Genomic DNA, 22,896 nt, shown 5'->3' with positions numbered 1-22,896 from the left:
AATAAGGTGGATGAGGACACACTGTAATGTTTTTACTTGACAGAAATTGCTGTACCAGAAGTCATGTGTGACACTGAGCCTTGCTTGTCAGGATGGAGGATGAAGTAAAGACACTCATGAAAGAGGACTTCCAGAACTGCTTCAGAAAGTGGCAAGAATGATGGGATAAGTATGTTCGCAGTAAGGGGGAATATTTTGAGGGGGATTAATGGCAATGTGTCTTTTACTGTAATAAATCTTTTTTAAACATTTACCATATCTTTTCATCACACCTTGTATGTATATCTGTGAATCTTATACTAGAGAGATAGAAGTTCACAGATATGTAATGAAGTATATGTACAAAGATGTCACAGAAAATGGCAAAGTGAGGAAGTTGAAAACTCTATCCCTCCACAAAAGCAATAAATAGGCTGGCAAAAACTGTCAGAATCAATTTTTTCAGAACTCTGGAATCAAAACAACACTTACAACCAGGGGAATGCTTAACGACGAATGCAGCTGTTGAATTTCAGGGAGAAACTGGCATTTTAACATACTCACCATGGCCCCCTTCCCCGTTCAGCAGCAGGCGTGAAGACATCAGCCCACATTCCTGGTGCAGGTTGCTGGTACCAGAGGCAGCTATATGGACCTATTCTAAAAGAACTGTGTGGCTGTGTGCTTTGCCCAGTCTAGTAACTCCCTGAAGAGCCAGCTAGCTCAAGGGCTTACCTTATTTCACCTGCCTTGGAGCTTCCCCATGGTAGAGGCTGCATTCTGGATGGCAACATTTGTCAAAAGCATTTAAAGGCAAATGTATTAGCCGCAAGGCATAAGAGTTGGGGGGCTTGCAAGAGCCAGACAGGAAAGCCTGGGACAAAAGATACTGGAGAAAGACAGTTGGGGGAAAGGAGCTTTGAAGAGTTCCCATACCAGGGGAACTAGAAAACTATGTGCATACCTGAGGCTACATGCATGCTTGGAAAATATGTGAGAAGACCCTGAACTATCAACTTTGGCTGACCTTTAGGTGCCTAGCAAGCAAAAAGTGAAGATTAAGGGTGAGTTGTAAAGGACCTCGCTAAGAGTTTAAGGAGTATCCCAACATAGAATTAATCTCTACAGACTAGAAAATGTTTTCAGCATTTTTAAATTTTTTTTTGGGGGGGTGGGTGGTTCCACACATTTATGGAAATCAAAATAAACTGAAAGTGAAAAGACAGAAAAAGATATTTCATACAAATAACCAAAAGAGAACTGGTTGGCTATACTAAGACAAAATAGACGTTGGTAAAAAATTCATCAAGCTATAACAACTATAAATATATATGCACCAAATAACAGAGCTCTAAACTGTATCAAGCAAAACCTAAGAATTAAAAAGAAAAAGACAGTTCTACAATAATAGTTGGAGATATCAATATCTGACTTTCAATAATGCACAGAACCAAGAAGCTCAATAGCAACAGAGGACTTGAACAACATTAAAAAACAACTAGCCCTAACAAACATTCACCAGTCAACAGCAGAATACACATTCTTTTCAAGTGCACATGAAACACTCTCTATTTAGACCATATGCTAGGCCACAAAACAAGTCTAAAAATGTATGAAAGATTGAAATCATACAAAGTATCTTCTCTGATTGCAATGGAATGAAATTAGAAATCAACAATAAAAGAAAAACTGGAAAATTTACAAATATGTGGAAATTAAACACATTCTTAAACAACCAACAGGCAAAAAAGAAATCACAAGAAAAATTAGAATATATGTTGAGACAAAAGAAAATGAGAACATAATATACCAAAATTTATAGGAAGCAATGAAAGCAGTACAACAGGGTAATGTGTGGTCGTAAACACCTAAATTTAAAAAGAACAAAGATCTCAAGTTAGTAAGATAACTTTATACCTAAGGTTCTAGGAAAAAAAGATCAAACTAAACTCAAAGCTTACAGAAGGGAGGAAATAACAAAGATAGAGAACTTTATAAAGTTCTCAATAAAGCAGAGAACAGAAAAACAATAGAAAAAATCAAATCAAATAAAAACTGGTTCTTTAAAAAAGATCAACAAAACTAACAAACCTTTAACTTGACTGACAGAAAAAAACCCTCAAGTGACTAAAATCATAAAAGAGAGTAGTGCATTACTACCAACCTTACAAAAATAAAAAAAGACTGTAAGAGAATACTATGAATTATTGTACACCAACAAGTTAAATAACCTAGAGGAAATTGACAAATTCCTAAAAAGCACAAATTATCAAGATTGACTTGAGAAGAGACAGAAAATCTGAACAAACCTATAACCAGTAAAGAGACAGAATCAAAAAGAAAACTTGCAGCATGACAGCTTGAGGAACTCCATGGATTTGGTCTACAGTGAAACACATGAAAATTGTAAAAGAACAACCATTTAAAGTCTCTGGAAATGGTTCTGGGGGCATAGAGAAAATGAAGAAACTATATTCAAGAAAATCTACTAGGGACTTTAAAGAAAAGTGAGATTCTATAGTGTTTGAAGTGGGACCTATCTTTCCCTCAGACCTTCCAGCTCAGGGAGGCAGGAACTCCATTCCAGACTGGTACAACCAAGGGCACAGCACTCCCTCTTCCCCTCAGGGACTCCCCAGGGGATGTCAGTATTTCTCATCCTGCCTCCAGCTACCTGCGTTGAAGCTAAGTTCCCAGATGAATGTGGCCAAGAGGTGTGTGTTGAGGGGGAGGGGTCTCCCTTCTTCCATGAAGCCCCCATTGGTGTGGTGTAGGCTCTACCTTATGTGCGGTGCTGCTCAGGCGCTGACTGCTATTGTTCTAGTTTGTAAGGTGGGAGTTCCACAGTGGGAGCCAAGCCAAGAAGACCTGAGGGTACTGTTCGCTTCCCCTCTCCCCATTCCACCATGTGCTCAGCTCCTACAGCAGAGATATCAATGGAGAGCAACATATCATCACCGCTCCATATTCCAGAGACAAGGCTTGGAGATATTGCCTGTAGGGAGAAGGGACACTATAAAACAGATAGTTTCAAATCTCTTCTCAGAGAAATACTGACTTTAGGGTGCTCTAAAAAACAACCAAAGTCCTGGTGAAAGGCAACTGAGAGGAGACTGGAGAAATCTTTGGACAAAAAGGTCTAATCTATAGTGTAGTTTGTCGGCCAAGAGAGAACGAGGAAGGGAGCTAACTAGGAGGAGCCTGCCTGGGGTCAGAACAAATCTCAAAGTACTGACTTAGGAAACTATCCCTCCAAAGGAACTCAAATTTGGTAAGTCTGTGGAGCAATTAATACTTCAAGGCATTGCTGAAAACAACAGAGATATTAGCACTACGCTAGCGGAGCTTAATAGTTGTGCGTAGTTAGGGTAAGAGACTGTCAAAGAGAGCCCTGCCCAAACCACTGTCACCCCAGGGTAACTGGGAAAACCCAAGGCTGTGCCTCTGAGGAGCAACACTGGAGGCTTAAGACTCTGTGTGACGAACAGGTGATGTATTATAGAATTGTACCCTTGAAACCTATGTAATTTTACTAACCAGTCACCCCAATAAATTTAATTTTTAAAAAAGCGTGTGTGTGTGTGTGTGTGTGTGTGTGTGTGTGTGTGTGTGTAAGGGAGGGAGGAGGGTAGAAGGAGAGAAAAACAGACTGCACTAACTCAGCCTTTCACTAAACAAATAAAGAAGCAAGAAACAATAACACATATTGGAAGGGAGACACTAGTTCCAATAATTTCTACATTACAGGCATGCCTTGTTTTATTGCACTTTGCTTTATTGTGCTTCACAGATGCTGAGTTTTTACAAATTGAAGGCAAGACACTCCACCAGCAAGAAAACTGTGACTTGCTTTATTGCAATACTTGATCCATTGGAGTGGACTGGAACCGAACCAGCAACATCTCCAAGGTATGCCTGTATGTCCAGTTTTGATCAAAAAATTATGAAATATGCAAAGAAACAGGAAATTATGACCTATATAATAGGGGAAAAGTAGGTAACAGAAACTGTCTGTGATTGCAAAATGTTGGAATTAACAGACAAAGCATTCAAAGTAGCCACTGTAAATATGCCTCAAGAACTAAAGGAAACAGTGTTTAAGTAGAGGAAGGTATGCTGACAATGTCTCAAAAAATAGCGAATATCAATAAAGAGGTAAAAATTGTTTTAAAAATAAAGGAAATTCTCGAGTTCAAAAACATAACTGAAAAATGAAAAAAACTCAATTCATAAGGGGCTATAATCATATATAGTAGATATGAACTGGTAGAAGAATTATTAAGCTTTCTAAGAGATCAATAGAGATTATACAATAAGCGACAAAAGAATAAAGAAAAGGGAACAGGGCCTCAGAGAAACGTAAACACTATTACACACATTAACGTAAATATAATGAGAGTACAAAAAAGAGAGGAGTGACAAAAAAGGAGCAAGAAAAAATTTGAATAATGGCTGAAAAACATTATTGAACATTTATTGAAAAAACATTTTAAAAACATTTATTGAAAACATTAATATAGGTAAATTTTAAAAGCTCGACTAACTCTAAGTAGGATAAATGTAAACAGATTCACAAACACATCACAGTAAAAAGGATGAAAGTCAAAGAAAAGGAAAACATAGTGACTAAGATGACTGTAATAAAAAAAATTACCAGTGTTGGCAAGGATACAAAGAAATTGGAAAACTTGTATACTGCTGGTGAAATGTAAAATGGTTCAGTCACTGTGGAAAACAGATTGGCAGTTCCTCAAAAAGTTAAACATAGAATTACCATCCAGCAATTCCACTCCTAAGCATATATCTAAAATAATAAAAAACAGGTGTTCAAACAAAAACTTGTAGATGAATGTGCATAGCAGCTATTCAAAACAGCCAAAAGGTTACTGGCTAATAATCAATCCACAGATAGACACTTCAAATAACCATCAACAAATGAATGGATAAACAAAATGTGGTATATCCACACAATGGAATATTATGTAGCAATATAAAGTAATAAAGTACTGACATATGCTATACATGGATGACCCTCAAAATATCATGTAAAGTGAAAAATGGCAGACACAAAATACCACACATTTCATTTGTATGAAACATCTAGAATAGGCAGCTACATAGAAACAGAAAACATATTAGTGGTTGCCTAGGGCTGGAGGGAGGGGAGTGAGTGTTCAATGGATATGAGGTTTCCTTTTGGAGTAATAAAATGTTCTGGAACTAGACAGTGGTGCTGGTTGCATAGCACTGTTGATGTACTAAACACCGCTAAATTGTACACTTTAAAACTGTTAAAATGGTGAATTTTGTTTTATGAATTTTACCTCACTAAAAATATATATATGCACATACATTACTCACATCTACACACATATTTCTTTTGTGATTAAAAAAGTAATGGAAGCAATTATAAAGTTTCTTCGCTAACCACTGAGTCTAAATTGGCCACTATTACAGGATAAAGTACTAAACAGATTATTTTTAGTAACTCTCAAAATAAAAACTATAAAGCTTTTTGAATAACTGTCTTGAATTGTGCAGTATTCCTAACATGTTGCCGTGTTTCCCCGAAAATAAGATCTAACCGGACAATAAGCCCTAGCATGATTTTTCAGGATGACATCCCCCGAACATAAGCCCTAATGTGTCTTTTGGAGCAAAAATTAGTATAAGACCCAGTCTTATTTTCGGGGAAACACAGTGGCTACTGAGCTTCCAGGCAAAAGAAATATATGAATTATCCAGCGAAATCGTTTTTTTTAATCACTCTCTGAAGAATATTATCAAAATTCTATCCAGTTATAAAATGTGACTATCACGTTTATGAGATCATCTGTAACCTCTTTCATAGTGTCATCTGTAGTAAGTGCTAGTCTTCCAGGAGCTAGCTTAATCAACTGCAATGTTAATCATAGAGTGTATTTTTGTTTACTAATTCTTCAATTAACAAAATGTAAATCACTCTACAACTATAAAATACTACCATACTTATGTTGAAAGTTATCTGAACTGCTTCATGAAGTTATAACTAAAAATACTGTCTGAGGTCAAAGCAATTTTCTATAGCTAATGACTATGATTACATAATGAAAGGAAATGAATTAATATGTAACAATATATAACGTTCAACAGTTTTGCAAAGACTGTTATCAGAAAGAATAATTAGACCACAATAAATGTTTATAAAGGTGATAATACATGTATCATAAATTTCTTAAATGTCTTTGAATTAAGCATATGACTTCATGTGAGTGCAATAAACATTTATTATACGCTAGATATATTATGCAATCTAATGGATCTTAAAGTACAAAGATGAATAAATTATAGTCCCTACTCTGGAAAAGATTATAAAATAGCAGGAGAGACAATACATGCTGGGATACTTTCAATATAATAGGACAGTGGAACGTATGGAATAATGAAGCACTGTCAGGACAGAAAGCATGTCCTGAAGATAGTCCAAGCTAGACTCTAAAGGAAGCAAATGAATTATAAGACTACAAACTAAAGCACAGATCTTACTTATCACCAAGTATAGAAATACTGAGACCAACCTGAATCATTGTTTTGTCATGAATTCTGTAATCTTATAGACATTGGGCCTTTCCTTTGTCTATCCTTTGACTATAGCATCTCATTTCTCGAATGTGGTTAGTAACTGACTAACATCAAATAATATATAAATACACATAGCACAAAGTGAGTACCAGAAAACACAAACAGCAAGGAAAACTTCACAGGTGACATATGAGGATAAATAATTTGGGTAGTGGTGGTAAGGGTGGTAATAATCAAGTCAAATTAATGTATATTAAAAAGTACTTAAAAGTTATCATGAGGTCTTCTGAGTAGGATGGAATAGTTGGCAGGTGAATTAAGTTCTGCTGTCAAGTAGAAAAATTTGGATAAAAATAACTATCTATTTAAAGGCATCTAGAGCTGCTCAAGCAATCAGGGTTGGGGTCCCACAATTCCAGAGAAGAGGGAATAACCTAAAGGTAAGCTGATATACTACAGCTACTTTCTTCCGTAAAGCTATTTGCTGATTCTAGTTACAAAGAAAAATGAGAATCCAGATTTTGTCCTGGCTGAGGGCTGCTGCCAAGGGGTAGAAATATCAGCGAAGATTTTGTGGGTCTCTTAGGTAGAAAACAAAAGTAAGATACCTGAGGAGCTAAGATCCTAATGCAAAACGCCCTTTAATATTTCTGCTGAATGTTGACTGCATGGAGCAAGATGCCAAGAAGGAAGCCTTCAAAAAGCACAGCGACATTTTCATGTATCTCATATTGCTGAGGAGACAAGGATTAGAGTTCAAGATCCTACAGAAAGAGAGGTTCAAGTAGAACATCAAGCTCTCATTTGAAGGCCTGGAAAGCTAGGCTGTATGAGGACAAACCAAATGGACAGAATAGCCTAATTCAGTCTTGACTCACACAGTCCCTGCCTGTCTCAAAGTTACCAGCCCCTATGCTTTATAACTAGGAGGGGAAAGCATGAATCCTCTGTGAAAGAAGATACCATCTGGAGTCTTTACAATTTTCATAATGGATGGTATTCAATTAATAATTACCAGGGTGTCAAAAGACAGATGCCTATGAATGAAATATAGGAGAGAAAAAAAACAGCACCAAAAACACACCCACAGAACTTTCAAACAGAAGTCAGAAGACAAGAACTCCGAAATAACTGTGATTAACATGTTGTAGTAGAGAGAAAAAGATGGGAAAAATAGGTGAAAATTTTATCAAGAATTTAATTCTTTAAGAAAGAATCAAGTAGAAATTCTAGAACTGGAAAGTGGAAATTAACAATTTAATATATGTTTAACAGCAGACTGAACAGACTATAAACTTTAAAGGTCAATAGATATCTGCACTAAAGTAGAAAAAAATTATGAAAAATACAAAAGGAACCTAAGACAAATGTGAGACACAATGAAAGTATAACCTAGTGTGAATGGAACTGCAATAAGAAAAGGTAAATAAATGAGAATTTCCCAAAATTGACAACAAAACAATAATTGTAATGTCATGTGGAGCTTAAATATGCGTACAATTAAAAAGCATGGCAACAATAATGTAAAAGGCATGGGGGTAAATGGAATGAAAAGTGTTTCAAGGGTCTGTCATTCTTGGGGAAGTGGCAAGTCTAAGAATTAGTATTAGCTGTAAGTCAATGACGCATACTGTAATCACTAGGGCAACCACTAAAAGAAAAGTGAGACAGCATAACAAAATATAATAGATAAAAATAATTACATTTACATGTAAATAGGCTACACACTCCACTTATCAGACTGGATTAAATAACGAGATAACCAAAGGCATAACAACTAAGTGCAATGCCAGGTTTCAGAGTAGTAAAAAGACAGTAGTGGGAAAACTGGTAAAAAATCTGATTGAAGTCTTCAGTTAGTTAACAGTATTATACCAATGTTAATGTCTTGGTTTCATTAAGTTTAATATCGTTATATTATTTAATATAATAACAAGGTTTTTCTATTTACGGGTGTTTAATATGGGTTCAATGTGGTGTTAACATTATGGGAAGCTGTGTGAGGAAAAAGCAACGCAAGTATTTACTGTTCTGGGAAGACTTAAATATACGGATATAGAAAGGTTTAAGTAAAAAGGACGGGAAATATATACTTACAAATCCTAGCCAAAATAAAGCAAGTACACCTATACCATGATCAGACAAAACACACTTTAAAGCAAGCATTAGAAAAGGTAAAAAGGAACATAATGAGAAAAAAGACTAATTGTGAAAACATAATTCTAAATCTGTCTGCATGCAATAACATTGGTTCCAAAAACCATAGGGGACTTTAATTCACTCCTCTCAATAACTAAAAGAATAGCCTAGATATCCACATGTGTCTGTGTGTATGTATATGTATATATACAGAGTGTCAAAAATATGTATACATTTTAAGAAAGGAAAACTATTAAAATTGTAATACTCAATATATACGGATAAGAAAAGATGAATACAAGTCACGTTTGACTTCTGCAATTACAAAAGGTGCTCAAAGTGGTTACCATCAGCATATAGACACTACTGATCACGGTGAACTACTGCTTGAGCAACGATGACCAAAGTGTCCACTTGTATACATTTTTTGGCACCCCCAGTACATATACCGTGTTGTCTCGAAAATAAGACCTAGCCGGATCCGGTCTTACTAATTTTTGCTCCAAAAGACGCATTAGAGCTGATTGTCCGGCTAGGTCGTATTTTTGGGGAAACACAGTAGAGAGATAACATGGCACCCAACAGCAAAAGAATGCAAATTCTTCTCAACTACACAGAAAACATTTACCAAAATTAACCATATTATTACATGATAAAGAAAACCTTGCAAACAAATGTCCTTAATCACAGTGGAATTAAATTAAAATCAATAAGCAAAAGATAGCTACAAAATATCTAAGTCCCCAGAAATTAAACAGTATACTAAATAATAATCTATGGGTGAAAAAAGAAATCACAATGGGAATCAGAAATATTTTCAACTGAATGATATTAAAGATAAAAAATTTCCAAACTTGCAAGTCATAGCGATATCAATGCTTAGGAAACATACAACCTTTCATGAATGTAGCAAAAAAGGAAAGCTGATGAAACACTTGCGCTTCCATCTAAAGAAGCAAGGAGGGAAAAAAAAAAGTCAAGCCCAAAGAAAGTAGAAGAAATAATAAAGGTATGAGCAGAAACCAATGATTGGGGGATGGAAATGTACAAGACAAAATAAAAAGCCAAAAGCTGACTGTGAAAAAATAGTAAAATTGACAGGGTTAGTCAGACTAATCAAAGGAAAACAGAGGGACACAATTTTACACCACCAAAAATGATGCCCTAAAAAATAATGAGGCAATCATGAAAACGTTGCACTAATTTAATTGATAGCTTAGATGAAATGAGAAAATTACTTGAAAAATATAACTTACCAAAACTAATACACAGCATGAAAGAAAATCATAAATAGTCCTACTTTGATTAAAATTAAATTAGTTATTAAAACCCTCCTTCAAAGAAAACTTACAGATAGCTTCATTGCACAAGCTCTCCCGCAAAACGGAAAACAAAAACAAACTTTGAAGCTTGTTTTATGAAACCAATGTGACTTTTATACCAAAACCTGTCAAGCACATTACAAGAAAGTAAAATATAGGAAAGTCTTTTTCATGAACACAGGAGTAAAAATCCTACACAAAATAATAGCAAGTCAAACTTAGCATTGCATAAAACGTATAATGCATGACCAATGGGGTTTTATTCGAGTAATGCAAGGCTGATTAACATTAGAATCTAATAATGTAATTTATCTTATTAACCAAAAAAAGGGGAAAAAGGATCACCTTGATAGATGCAGAAAATGTCTGATGAAACTCAATACCAATTCAGGACAGAATCTCTTTACAAACTGGAAGCAAAAGAGAACTTCCTTAATTTTTTAAGAAGTGTCTTAAAACACACCCCTACACTAAGTTCCCAGTCAGATGAGACAAGAAAGACCACTATCAGCACTTGAATTCAGCATTGTACTGGGAGTTCTAGCCAGTACCTTAAAGCAATTGGAAAAGAGAGAAATGATCATTATTCACAGATAATATGAATGTATAAATTAATTGAATTAACAGGTAATTTTGTCTAGGTTACTGTATAAAAAAGGTCAACATACAAATATCCATTGTATTTCTATATGTTAGCAGCAATCAGAAAATAAAAAATTTAAAAGATACCATTTTTAGTATTTAAAAATCCAATTCTAGAAACAAATCTAATGAAGGATGTTCACAATCTCTACACGGAAAACTACAAAATGATACTCAGAGAAAGCAAAGGTAAGCTAAATTAATGGAGGAATATACCATGTTCATGAAATTAAAAATTTATCTAATAAAGGATTCACCCCGGGTTGACATATAAATTCAACACAATCACAATCAAAATCTCTATAGTGCTTTTTGTGGAAATTGGCAGGTTATTCTAAAATTATTTCGCAATGAATAAAAGGGTGAAGAATACCCAAAGTAATCTTGAACAACAAAACTAAAGGATTTTAAGTATATCAGGTATATGACATCAAGACTCAAGTATAAGAAATAAGTATTAAGTATCAAGACTTAAAACACAGTCATTGAAATTAACAGTGTGTGGTATTGGTGTAAAAAATAGAGAAACTGGTCAATGAGTGGAAGAAAATAAACAGGCCAGAAACACACACATTTTAGTCAGTTCACCCATGACAAAGGTAGTAATAAAGTACAGAAGGGATGGTCTTTTAATACATCGGGCTGGGTCAAATGGATAGTCATACAGAAAAATAAAATTTTGACTCCTACTTCACATCATATACAATGGTCAATTCTAGGCATACTTCAGATATAAATATGCAAGTAAACCATTACTGTTTTGGGGGGAGAAATGAGAGAATATCTTTATAACACTGGGGTAGGCAAATATTTCTTAAGCAGAACACAAGGTAGAAGAAATTTGCAATACAGGTATCCAACACAGGACTTATATCTAAAATACAAATAGAATTCCTGCAAATTACTATAAAACATGCAGGCAATCCAACAGATTTGGCCAAAGACTAACATAAATTTGGCCGAAGACTAACATAAAAAGTAAAAAAGAGGACATCCAAAAGGTCACTTAACATATGAAAAGGTATTCATCAGTCTTTAGGCAAACATATTAAGACAAAAATGTGATGCCACTACTCACACAACACAATAGCTAAAATTAAAATTAAAAAAACAACAAAAAACAATAAAATAAATGTTGACAGATATTGAGAAGTGAATAAAAATTACACTAATAGTGAAAGTATAAATTAGTATAGCCACTTTGGAAAACTATTTGCAGTATCTATTAAAGCCAAACAAATGGATACAACCCATCAATTCCACTCCTGGGTATATATCCAATAGCATACATTCACATGTACAAGAATATAATTTGTACAAAAGGTGTGTATAAGAATGTTCATAGAGGGACTCCATATATAAACATGAAAATAAAGCAATAAAGTACTTGTGATAACCAAAAACGAAAAACTACACAAATGTCCATCAACAATATAATGGATAAATTGTGACACAGTTATATAATGAAATACTATACAGCCACGAGAATGAACAATCTATTAAAACATGCAAGATGGATATATCTTAGACATAATGTTAAGCCAAAAAATGCAGACATGCTGTATGATTCCATTCAGACAAAGTTTTAAAACAGGTAAAACTAACTTATGATATAAGAAGTCAGACTAGCAGAGGTCCAAGTGACAAGATTTTGATGAATTATGGATATCAAGATTTGTAGTTTAGAAAACAGACTTAGTTCAGTAACGCAGGGAATTCATGTAAAAGACAGTAAGAAGTTGGGTTTTGGGACAACTTCGGAGTTTGAGATCCCAGTAGGAGAAGCGGGGTGGTGATGGTAGGGTGCTACATGGTCTTTTAAAAAGACCATAAAAGTATACATCATATTTATCACAGCTTTACAGAAGTGCACACACAGAAATGATACAATGAGATGAGTGTTATTTACTGGCTTTCTGAGAGCCCAATTATGCAAAGAGCTATACTACTCCAGTCAGCGCTTCCTAATAAGGGAACAACAATCTCTAGTAGCCAAACCCCTGCAAGTATGCTTGCTACTGACTCCAACAAACCACCAACAAATTTCTTCACCAAGTTTTCAACTCACATAGCAGGAGGATTTTCCTCTGCAAATGCACCTTCAGTATTACAAAGAGAATCACTGTGAGATTTTATTTTATGATAAACTACTTCAAAGCCTTTGGAGAACTTACCTGTTCTGTAAGGAAAGAGCTATCAAAATTCATAACTAACATTTTCCTGAATAGAAGCAATTTAATAATACCAAGAATAGATTATTTTTTAATGACTTTTTATATGCCAGGCTTAAGTATTTATCTGATTTGATTCCTAAAATAACTCTATGAAGAAGGTAATAACTGCCTCTGCCAATGTTATATATAGATGCAAACCTGAGTACAAAAAGGCTATATCACCTGCCCAAAATTATAACACTAAGATTTGGTAAGACCTGCCTGGATTTCAGCCTAAATTTACACTACCAACATATAAGTTCTTAAGGACATCCTTTTCAGCACATTAGTAACAGGGAAAAAAAAAAGACGTCTGGTTTAAAAAACCCACAAAGGGATTCAAATCCTCTCCCAAACTTATGTGACAGTTATATAGCTTTCCATCAATTTTCTAATTTCTAGATAACTACATCAGATATTGCACCCAAGATGGAATTTTGAAAACAGGCCATGGCTCAAGGCAGTGAAGCGAGCACATTTATCTGTCTCTTTTACTTTTCAACATACCAGTGAGATGACAAAACAGTTTTACAAAAGAATGAAGGCATAATAAGGCTGGAAAGTAAGAAACGGTAATGTTAGTGTAACAGAAATTTTGAGAAATTCAAGGCAGATAAATGAGAACAAATTAGTAGAGAAATCAATTAGATGGGAACAAATTAGCAGAGAAATGAAGAGAGAAAAATCACAATCCAAGACACTAGAAGTATTCACAGTTCTTTCAAGGAGGCCCAGATAAGAACCATCCCTTCATCAAATACAAACAGCAGGAAAAGGACAATGACATTCCCCAGGTTAATTATTTTGGAAACAGTGTTTGGGCTAGCTGAGAAAGGTAGAGCCCTCCCCTTTCCCAAGGCTGGCAGTTGTGGGTTTTACCATCATGCCAAAGCCCAAGACTTGCCCTCTAAAGGAAGCAGGCCACTTGTCTGGGCACATTCCTTATGAGAGTGTCAGTGACTGAGAGACAAACAAAGTAGAGATTGGAGTTAACTTGAGTATCATAACAGACATCAGGGACAAGGTGGTGAGAGAAGAGATCATTCCTAACAGACATTAAATACTAAAGCACTCTACCACACAAAATAAAGCCCTCCTTACTCTGACATGTGTACACGTTCGCAACTTACACACACAACCTACAGGTCATTGTTGAGACACTGCCCACCTACACTGAACACATTCACAGTCTTCCTTTTTCAGGGGAGAGGCCTGCCAGGAAACAGACCTAACAACTTCAGGAAGAAAACCTATCAGTCAGATACCGTTACTCATCAACTTACTTGTTCATCTCAAAACATTAATGGAAAACCAAAGACAACAGATATTTGCGAAAAGATCCAAAAATATAAAACAAACGAAATAATCCTAGTAGAAATGAAAATAATTCAGGGAACAGAATGGTACACTTAATTTTTTTTCTCATAAACATATACTTGAATAAAACAAGAACAAGCTACTTTGAAAAGGTGGTCAGAAAACAAGAAAGAATTCTTGTTAGTTAAAAATACAAATGATAAAATAAATTCAACTTCCATCTCCCTTTTAATGCAAGGAATGTGGAGGTAGAGTTGGAAAGGGTCAGACTGATGTCCAAAACTTCTCGAAGGAATTGGGTAACCTTCAAGGAACTTTCTGGAGTAACAGATATGATCTATATCTTGATTGGGCTGTTGTAATACAGATGAACACATCTGTTAAAACTATTGAAATGTACCTGTAAGATCTGTGTATATAACAATACAAATTTAAACATATATATACCGGGGTGCCAAAAAAACAAATGTATACACGACTTGTATTCATCTTTTGTTATCAGTGTATATTGAGTATGACAATTTTAAGTTTTTCCTTTCTTAAAATGTGTATACATTTTTTGTACGCTGTGTGTGTGTGTGTGTGTGTACACACACACGTATGCATATATACATATATATATTAAGTTTCATAACCCTTGAACAAGTTACTTTCCTTTTGTGGCCTTTAGCTTCCTCATCTTCAGAAAGGGAATAATTCCTTACTCAGAAAGATGATAGTATTACAGGAGATACACACTTATAGTAGTGTCTGTAATATACTTACAGTAGTGTCTACACAGTTTGTTGCCATCTGGATCCACTATTAACCCCGGGCATTTTTCAAATTTACTGAGTCCTAAAGCATTCATCCGCAATATAAAAGCAATATTCTTTCCCTCTCCTTTCTCCTACTCTCCCCCAAAATCTTTTTAGGAAAATATGGGTAACCATTTGTTTAAACCTTTTGACCCCATAGTTTTACTTTTACAGAATTATTGAGTCTCTCACTTTCATTCTTCATCTCCTGCTCATTTAGCAATGGCTAAAAATTTTACCTTAAATTACTGAAGACTTCTTTATCTATCTTGCCCAAAATTAATGTGCTACAATACCTCCCTCAAGAGCCTAATGTGCCAATGAAATGGAACAACAAAATAAGGAGTTATGGAGATTAGAGCTGTAATAATCGTTGAAAGGTCTGAAAGATATGCATCAATTTTGCAATAACTTCTTGTCAACCTGTAAAGATCAACAATCCCCAAATATCCTAGCTACCCGTTATGAAACTACTATCCACCAATTTATGTAAAATGTTATATAATTCATTTCCTGTATTACCTTTTCAAATACAAATATGTCTAATTAAAATTGGGGTAATTAATCTATACTTTGAAAATACAATTGTGTTAAAGTAACAGTTCCTTTTACTAATTTTCAAATCACTTTTTTAAAGTCTCTAAGCAATACTCTTTGTTCTAGAATTCCAGGACACTGAAAGAATTTCACTCTAGCATTTACTGAACAAACATTTATTAGGTACCTAAATAATTCAGGCACTGGAGAAACAAAGATAAGCACCTAAAGTAGAATTACTAAAATAATACTGTCCTTACACCTGTGAAGGATTTAGGGAAAAAAAGTTGAAGTAGAGTTCTTCCAACTCTTCATTGTTCTCCCAGACTACTTTTCCACACTTCCAAAAGTGGCAATTTCATGAGTCCAATATTATTAATATATTCTCTTACCAGCTTCGCCTGTGCTTTGATCTACTCCCCTCTTCCAGTTACGCTCCTTTATGGAGGACTTTCGCACTTGTCTCCATTGCCTTCTTCACTATTCCTGCCATCACCTTGGATAACTTCACGTCTGTGGATTCTGACCAACCAGCAAAGTTCCTTACCTTCCTGAATGATCTCATCCACTTAACATTTTAGCAATTTTTCCCCAAAGATTCTGACTTGGAACGTATTACCTGGAATAGCTTAACCAACTATGAAAATAAACCTCAGTATATCATTTTTATAACAGAACTTATTCCTGTTATCAATTTAATCCTTAATACTTATTATCAACACTTCATTTAGCCCTTCTCATTCTTAAGTCATTATCCCCATACAGCTTCCCTTCCTTATCAGAATCAAAATCCACAATGCATCATTTCAAACACTCTCTAGCAAGCATGCTTAACAATTCACTTTTTTTTTTTTTTAACCACAACCATTCTGTAAACCCTCCTTCACTCCATATCAATCTAACCACCCACTGTCTGCTCCTTTATTTTGGCTGCTGGGCAATGGTATACAAAAATCTTAAAAAAACAAAATAGCAACTTCTTAAGTGTATGCTTTCATTAAACACATACTTGTTTTTTAACTAATTGTTGTCAAAATGATTTGTTGCAAAATAAGTCTTACCAAATAATAAAATAAATTAAAAATTCAGTTTCTTAATTGTACTAGACTCATTTTAAGTACTCAGTAGACACAAGTGGCTAGTGTCTATGAAAATGGAAAGTGGAACTTATAGAACATTTCCATTACCGCACAAAGCTTTAGTAAACAGTGCTGCTCTACACATTCTATAGCAGGGTTGCCCAGCCACTATTTCCGCTCACAAACCTGTAATTTCCCACTGATAGCACCTACTAACATCCTTGTGACTTCGTGAATCTTTCAAGCTGCACCAAAGAACATGAAACAACAGGCTGGTACCAAACATTAAGAGCAGTGGCATCAAACCTCTCTCTTACCATCATCACCTAAGACCAAAATTAGTTGCTTCTAATTGTTTGTGTCTAGCCCATGTCCAATCATGGAGATCCCTGCCCCAAAACTGTCATTAAAGGAATATGATCCAGGAAGAGCAATGTGTGAGGAGACCCTGGATTTTAATCCAGTCTTTTCTGAAATGAAGTTAACATGTGGTCAAACTAGACTTAATAAGGAATCTATTGCCATCCACCTACTAATCCTACCTCTCTAACAAGGAAATGTTTTGCAAAATAAACTGAGTTCTTCTCGTACCTCACAGGAGCACTTTACAGACATGAATGCGATCTCAGCTCCTCTGATGATGAGCCAGGAATTCCAAGGTAGTTGCCCCCACCCCCAAGGTTCTTATAACTAGTAAAAATCAGTAATTGCATGTGAATATGTAGAGCACAAGTATTTATCAAACAACTGTTCTACCTTGCAGTTGTACTTTGCGGCAATAATAAATGAAGTAAGATATAAAAATATTAGCTACAAAAAGGCATATAAAAGGTTAAAAAGGAAAATCTATGGGCTTATCTGCAGTTATGACTCTATATGTGTGTTTACATAGAAGTTAACAATGAATTACGATGCCCAAAATGTACAAGAATGGTGCTTCCCCACATATGATTCTAACATGATCGACATTCATTGAAGAATGAAAAGAGACTAACCGTAATCCTAATACTGAAAGAATACGCAGGCTGAAATATTTTTCGCATCCTTGATTTTCACTATACAATTTGAAAATGAATACATATTAGCAACACTGCCTTTTGTGACACAAGAAAAAAATCCATAAATAACAAGAAATTAAATATAAAACAATACACAGCTTATTGTGGGCATATGGTAAATTTTTCTCAATTTGACTTTCAAGTTTTGAAAACTGAGTAAGCTCTGCTGTATAGGCAGTATTTTCCTTATTCAAGAGGTAGCAAAACCTCACAAAATAATGAATGAATACAACCTACAATCTGGGTAGACAGTCAAGTAACAGCAAGTGCATTCCAGCACTATGTAATTACAGCTGTGGGCCAATGTTGCAAACTCACTCAATAAAAGAGCCTACGAAACTTTTCACCAGCTTGCAAAATCTTAAAACCTTTCTCATGTTTAGTAATAGGCAGAAGTGCACCATTTGTCTGAAAATCAGTGAACTATACAGTGAAGCTATAATTTTCATGACGGTCTCATTTTCCTTAAATTATACTTAAATGTGTTTTATAGTCTGCATCTTATCAACTGAAAAGGCAACCAGTATAATCCAACGGGTTTTGTGTAAATAAGCATGTCTCTATTGTACTTTCTGTTGGTGTGCACATGGGAGGGATGTGTAAGTATGAGTGGGGAAAATGGAATCATGTTTATTTTGAAAAAAATAGGCTATCCACAATGCAAGACCACTTTATACTCACTAGAATTGCCAAATAAAAGAGACAAGTATCAAGCAAATGTTGCAGAGTATGTGGAACAAGCAGAACTCTCATTTACTACTGATTAAACTATAAACTGGTGCAATCATTTTGGAAAACAATGTGTAATTTATACTAAAACTAAACATAAACACACACCACAGACCAACAACTTCACTACAAGGTACAGAATGTGCTACACAGAAATGTATTCATGTGTACCAAAAGTTATGTAGAAGAGTACTCTATAGGGGTACTATTCATTGTGGCTCAAAACTGGAAGCAGCCTAGATGTTCACCAACAGTAGAATGGATAAATCATGGTGTATGTGTAGTCATACAATGGAAGAGAATATTACAGAACAATGAGAATGAATAAGCTCCTGCTACAACTACATGGACAGATCACATACAAATGTTCAGGGTAAGAAGCCAGACACAAAGGTGTACATGCTGTATGCTGCTATGTGCATGTCTTTGAACATGTTATATTTCAATAAAAGTTTAACTAAAACAAAAAAAAAAGCAAATAAATATCTAATAAATACACATCCTTGATGCCTACATATTTATAATAAAAATCCTCTTCCCAGTGCCATGTTACTTCCACCCTAAAATTGGGACAGAACACTTTTTGGAATCTTCCCTCATGCTAATTTAAAACATTTTTATATTAAAACAAAGAAGGCTATATTAAGGTAACAGAACATAAAAGTTAAATCCTGTTTAGGAAAAAATACTAATTTGAAAAGAATTTTAACAACACAGTTCTCTCCAGAAAATACTGGATACATTTATGTGCCTCTTTAAAAACAGTCCTTTGACCAACAGGAAATACTGGCTGAAGATGGCAAGTTATTACTAAAAAAGTTCTATGATTTCAGCGTCCTGTTCTTAATGCCCCACTTCCCCAAAACTCAAATTCAAGATATATAGACCTGGATTGGGTCTGTGGCCTTAAGATGTTAGTTTTGAAGGACTCAGTTGGCTGGTTGATAACTAAGAATGGACCATTTGAATCTAAGATGATGAAAGCCTATCCATTTTCAGCCTCTAAAATTAACAATGACACACTGCCAAGTAGAACACTTCCTGATGGGTTTTAATTTTAAGAGGCTGGGTAAGAGCCACTCAAAACATTCTGAAGCCACATAACATTTGATGAGTTAAAATGTGTTTAAGTATATATAGTAGAACAAAACATACTATTAACCAATATCTGTTTATAAAGGAGTAATTTTAATTTTAAAAAAGAAGTGTGTATATAAAGATTTCAGCACTGTGCCTAAGAACTCAATAACTGGACAGGATTAATAAATTCCAAATAGTGAGTCTTTCAGGTCAAGGGCTATTTCCAATTTACCACGGTAAACAGAAAATAGTTGGTCAATAAATATTTGCGGAATAAATGAATGATGTAAGCACAAAACAAACAAAAAAAGAACAAACTGATAGAAGGCAAAAGTGGGAATGAGGAATGAGAGAAAAATCAGGATCAAAGGAAGATCTTAACCTATTTTTGTTATCAGTGTATATGACAAGATTTTTAAATCTCAATATGAAGCAATGAAACCATATACACATAAAACCATTAAAATAAACAAAAACTGCTTCAGTATTAATTTTCCTCCATAGAGTGGGATGTTGATTCTGAAATTACTGCCCATTCCTTTCCAAACATTACCAAACTGCAACACTACAACCTCCAGCACCTGTTCCCTGCTGCAGAGCTTGAAATAAACGTGCCTCTGCACCCACAGCAAACTTCATACTTCAACCAGTGAAGAGGTATATGCTTCTATGAAGCTGTTTTGTGAAACTGGAAGTTGAGGAAGGATTGAAGAAATATTAAAGAGGTGGAAAAGAGACTGATGTGGTGCGGGAAATGGTATGAGGCAAGTTTGACTTCCAGGTTCCTGGTTTGAGCAGCTGGTTGTGATGCCATTATCCAAAATGGGGAAAGGAAGAGGAGCAGGGCGAATGAAGGAAAAAACTGATTCTGAACATTTATGGTATGAATGAAATAGCAATGCCACCTGCAAATTAAAAAAAAATAAAAAAAAAAATACATGGTTAATACTGAAACCCTTTAAAATATTTCTGAATGAATTCCTTGTAAGATTGACAGGAATCCTAAGTATATTACAGGTTATTTTCAAGACATCCATCTTATTCGCAATCGATATTATGACTAAATGTAGTAACAGAGGTGAAAGAAAAGCAGATTTCAGCTGATCCTTTATAAGTATCATTTTTATGAAAATAAAAATGCAATTTAGATATCAAACTTGCCAAGACTGCAATCTTACATTAGCTTTAAGAGACAAATCAATAAAATACTTTAATCTTCATTGTATGCACAAAATATCAATGAACCATTTGACAAGGCCCCTTTTCCCTCCCTTTTAAGTACATCATCAACTTATATAGCTTAGATCAAAAATTGCATTACTGCTTTTATTTAACCAACATCTATACAAAGCACTTAACTATGGGGAAAGTATTATTCTAAATGTAAATATAACTCATTTAGTTCTTATAACAACTCTGGAGATAGGTACTATGATTTCCATTATACAGATGAGAACATTGAGGCAGAGATGCTAAGCAACTTGCCTAAAATAGCAAAGCTAAAGCTATGAAATAGCAGTCTGCATGCACACTCTTAACCTCTATGCTATGCTGCCTGGAGAGCTCTGAAATGAAGCAGAACTAAATTTATCCTGACTTTACTTGATATTAGGAGGTTAGCTATTTTGAAGACTGGGTGGTAACCATAAAGCGAGGCAGCACAAATGCCACATTTCACTAATTCTAAGGTACCCATTTTTATTCCATATTTTAACATTTCTGAAATTGATGGTATTTTATAATTGTTATTTACAGTGCGTGCGCGCACACTGTCTCTCTCTCTCTCTCTCTCTCTCTCTCTCTCTCTCTCGTACATAAAGTAATGGTTCATCTGGTAATTGATGGTAACTGCAATTAAAAACTTATAGTATTATCCACATCTCATAGGTTAGTAATAAGTAAATGAGGTAAAATAACTAAAGTACTGACACTGTCTGGTACAAGCACCTTTAAAAAGGGTAGTAGTTGTCTTTAAACCAAAATGATCTACGAGGAAATTCCATGTCATGGTATCTTTACACTATAGTAAACTGTCAAGTTACTCAGGCCCAAGTTCAAATAATCCTGGTTATAGTCTGCTAGGAGAAAAATACTGGTTTCCTTATACAATTTAATGAAGAAACTTTTCTGATGAAGGATTTGGGGTGAGGGGAGGCAGACAGACAACACAGTGGCAATAAGACACCTGAGGAAAAAAATACCAACAGTGAAGCATGAATCAAGATACCTCCAAAATACTGATTCAAGCCAGTTCTCAAATGCCATTGATAAAATGCTCACATGAAAAAGTATTTTCACGTTTTCAAATAAATAAATAAACAAATAAATAAATAAATCTGAATGGAATCAGAAATGACCAAATCGATTTCATATGTGCTCCCGCCCCACTTGATCTTCTCTACCAAACTGGACATATTAAACTTAACCGCCATGTTGAAGAACTGGCTAATAAAGGTTTTAAATGATCCTAAGAGTCGCCACCAAAAAAATTTAGCTAAATAAAATTCATGTACCTATTTGATAGTTTCCTGTGCTGATACTGATACTAGCCTTGACAATTTCAGGATGAATTTATATTCACTAATACTTTGTGTTTGTTTTTTTTGTTTTCGTTTTATAGGATGAGAACTATTTACCTTTCAGGGGAATTTCCCACTAAAACATCAGAAATTGTATCCAAATTACAATGAAAACAAATGCCATAAGACAACTGCACTCTACCTTAAAAATCACTTAATTATGGGGGTGGGGATGGGCAACACAGGAAAGGAGAAGTACAACTGAATTTTACACAAGGAAAACCTTAAATTTGCTTCAGAAAACATACCCACACAGGAAACAATTTTATCTTCTTAGTTAACAAATCTCAAACAATATTAAAAAAGCACCACACTACTTTTCAGTTATAGTACAACCTTTGAGATCTCGCTTTATCTAATATGAGCGAAAACCTTTTTTTGTTTTGAATTGTTATTCCCAATTATTTTTATTCATGTATTTAATAAAGGATGAAAGCAAATATGACAACCCCAAAGGAGTTTGGGGGGAAGGCGGTACTTTCTAAGCACATTCATATTGCAGAGATGAATTATATCTCCATCATTCTTTCACTTCAGGTATGTAAACAACCTGTCCCAACCATAGTTGAGGTAATTCAAATTTATATTTGTAGATCAAATTTTTTTAATCTGCTATCTTTAACCTACGAAAAGTTGTTTTACATAGTTATGTAACACAATTCAGAATACAATGTTAATAATTATTCTGTCCTCCTTTGGAAAACGTAGGCAGGTCTGAAGAATATCACAGAAGGGCTTTACTTATTTATTTATATAAATAAAAAGCCTGGAAAAGAGTGCCTGTAAAAACCACAATAATATATGAAAAGCATATATTACACAAAAATGTAGTAAGATTTTAGAAAAACAAAAACCAGGGAAAAG

At 34.7% G+C, this 22,896-nt stretch overlaps 1 protein-coding gene across 2 annotated transcripts in view; it reads right to left on the bottom strand.

Moving 5' to 3' along the window:
* The window catches only part of SPOPL (speckle type BTB/POZ protein like), a 58,804-nt gene that overhangs the window by 29,598 nt on the left and 6,310 nt on the right, over positions 1-22,896 (bottom strand). The window contains exon 1 of one of the 2 annotated variants that reach the window (XM_074335757.1): positions 544-561. The exons of the other annotated variant lie outside the window; for it this stretch is intronic. The gene's annotated coding sequence lies outside the window, so the exon portion shown is untranslated. Of the gene's footprint in view, positions 1-543; positions 562-22,896 lie in introns of those variants that run through there. 2 annotated transcript variants of the gene reach the window in all.

Source organism: Rhinolophus sinicus, linkage group LG01, assembly GCF_036562045.2.
Source record: "Rhinolophus sinicus isolate RSC01 linkage group LG01, ASM3656204v1, whole genome shotgun sequence".
NCBI classification, from domain to species: Eukaryota; Metazoa; Chordata; class Mammalia; order Chiroptera; family Rhinolophidae; genus Rhinolophus; species Rhinolophus sinicus.
Note: the sequence above shows the minus strand (reverse complement) of the source record. Positions and strands in the feature narration are given on the sequence as shown.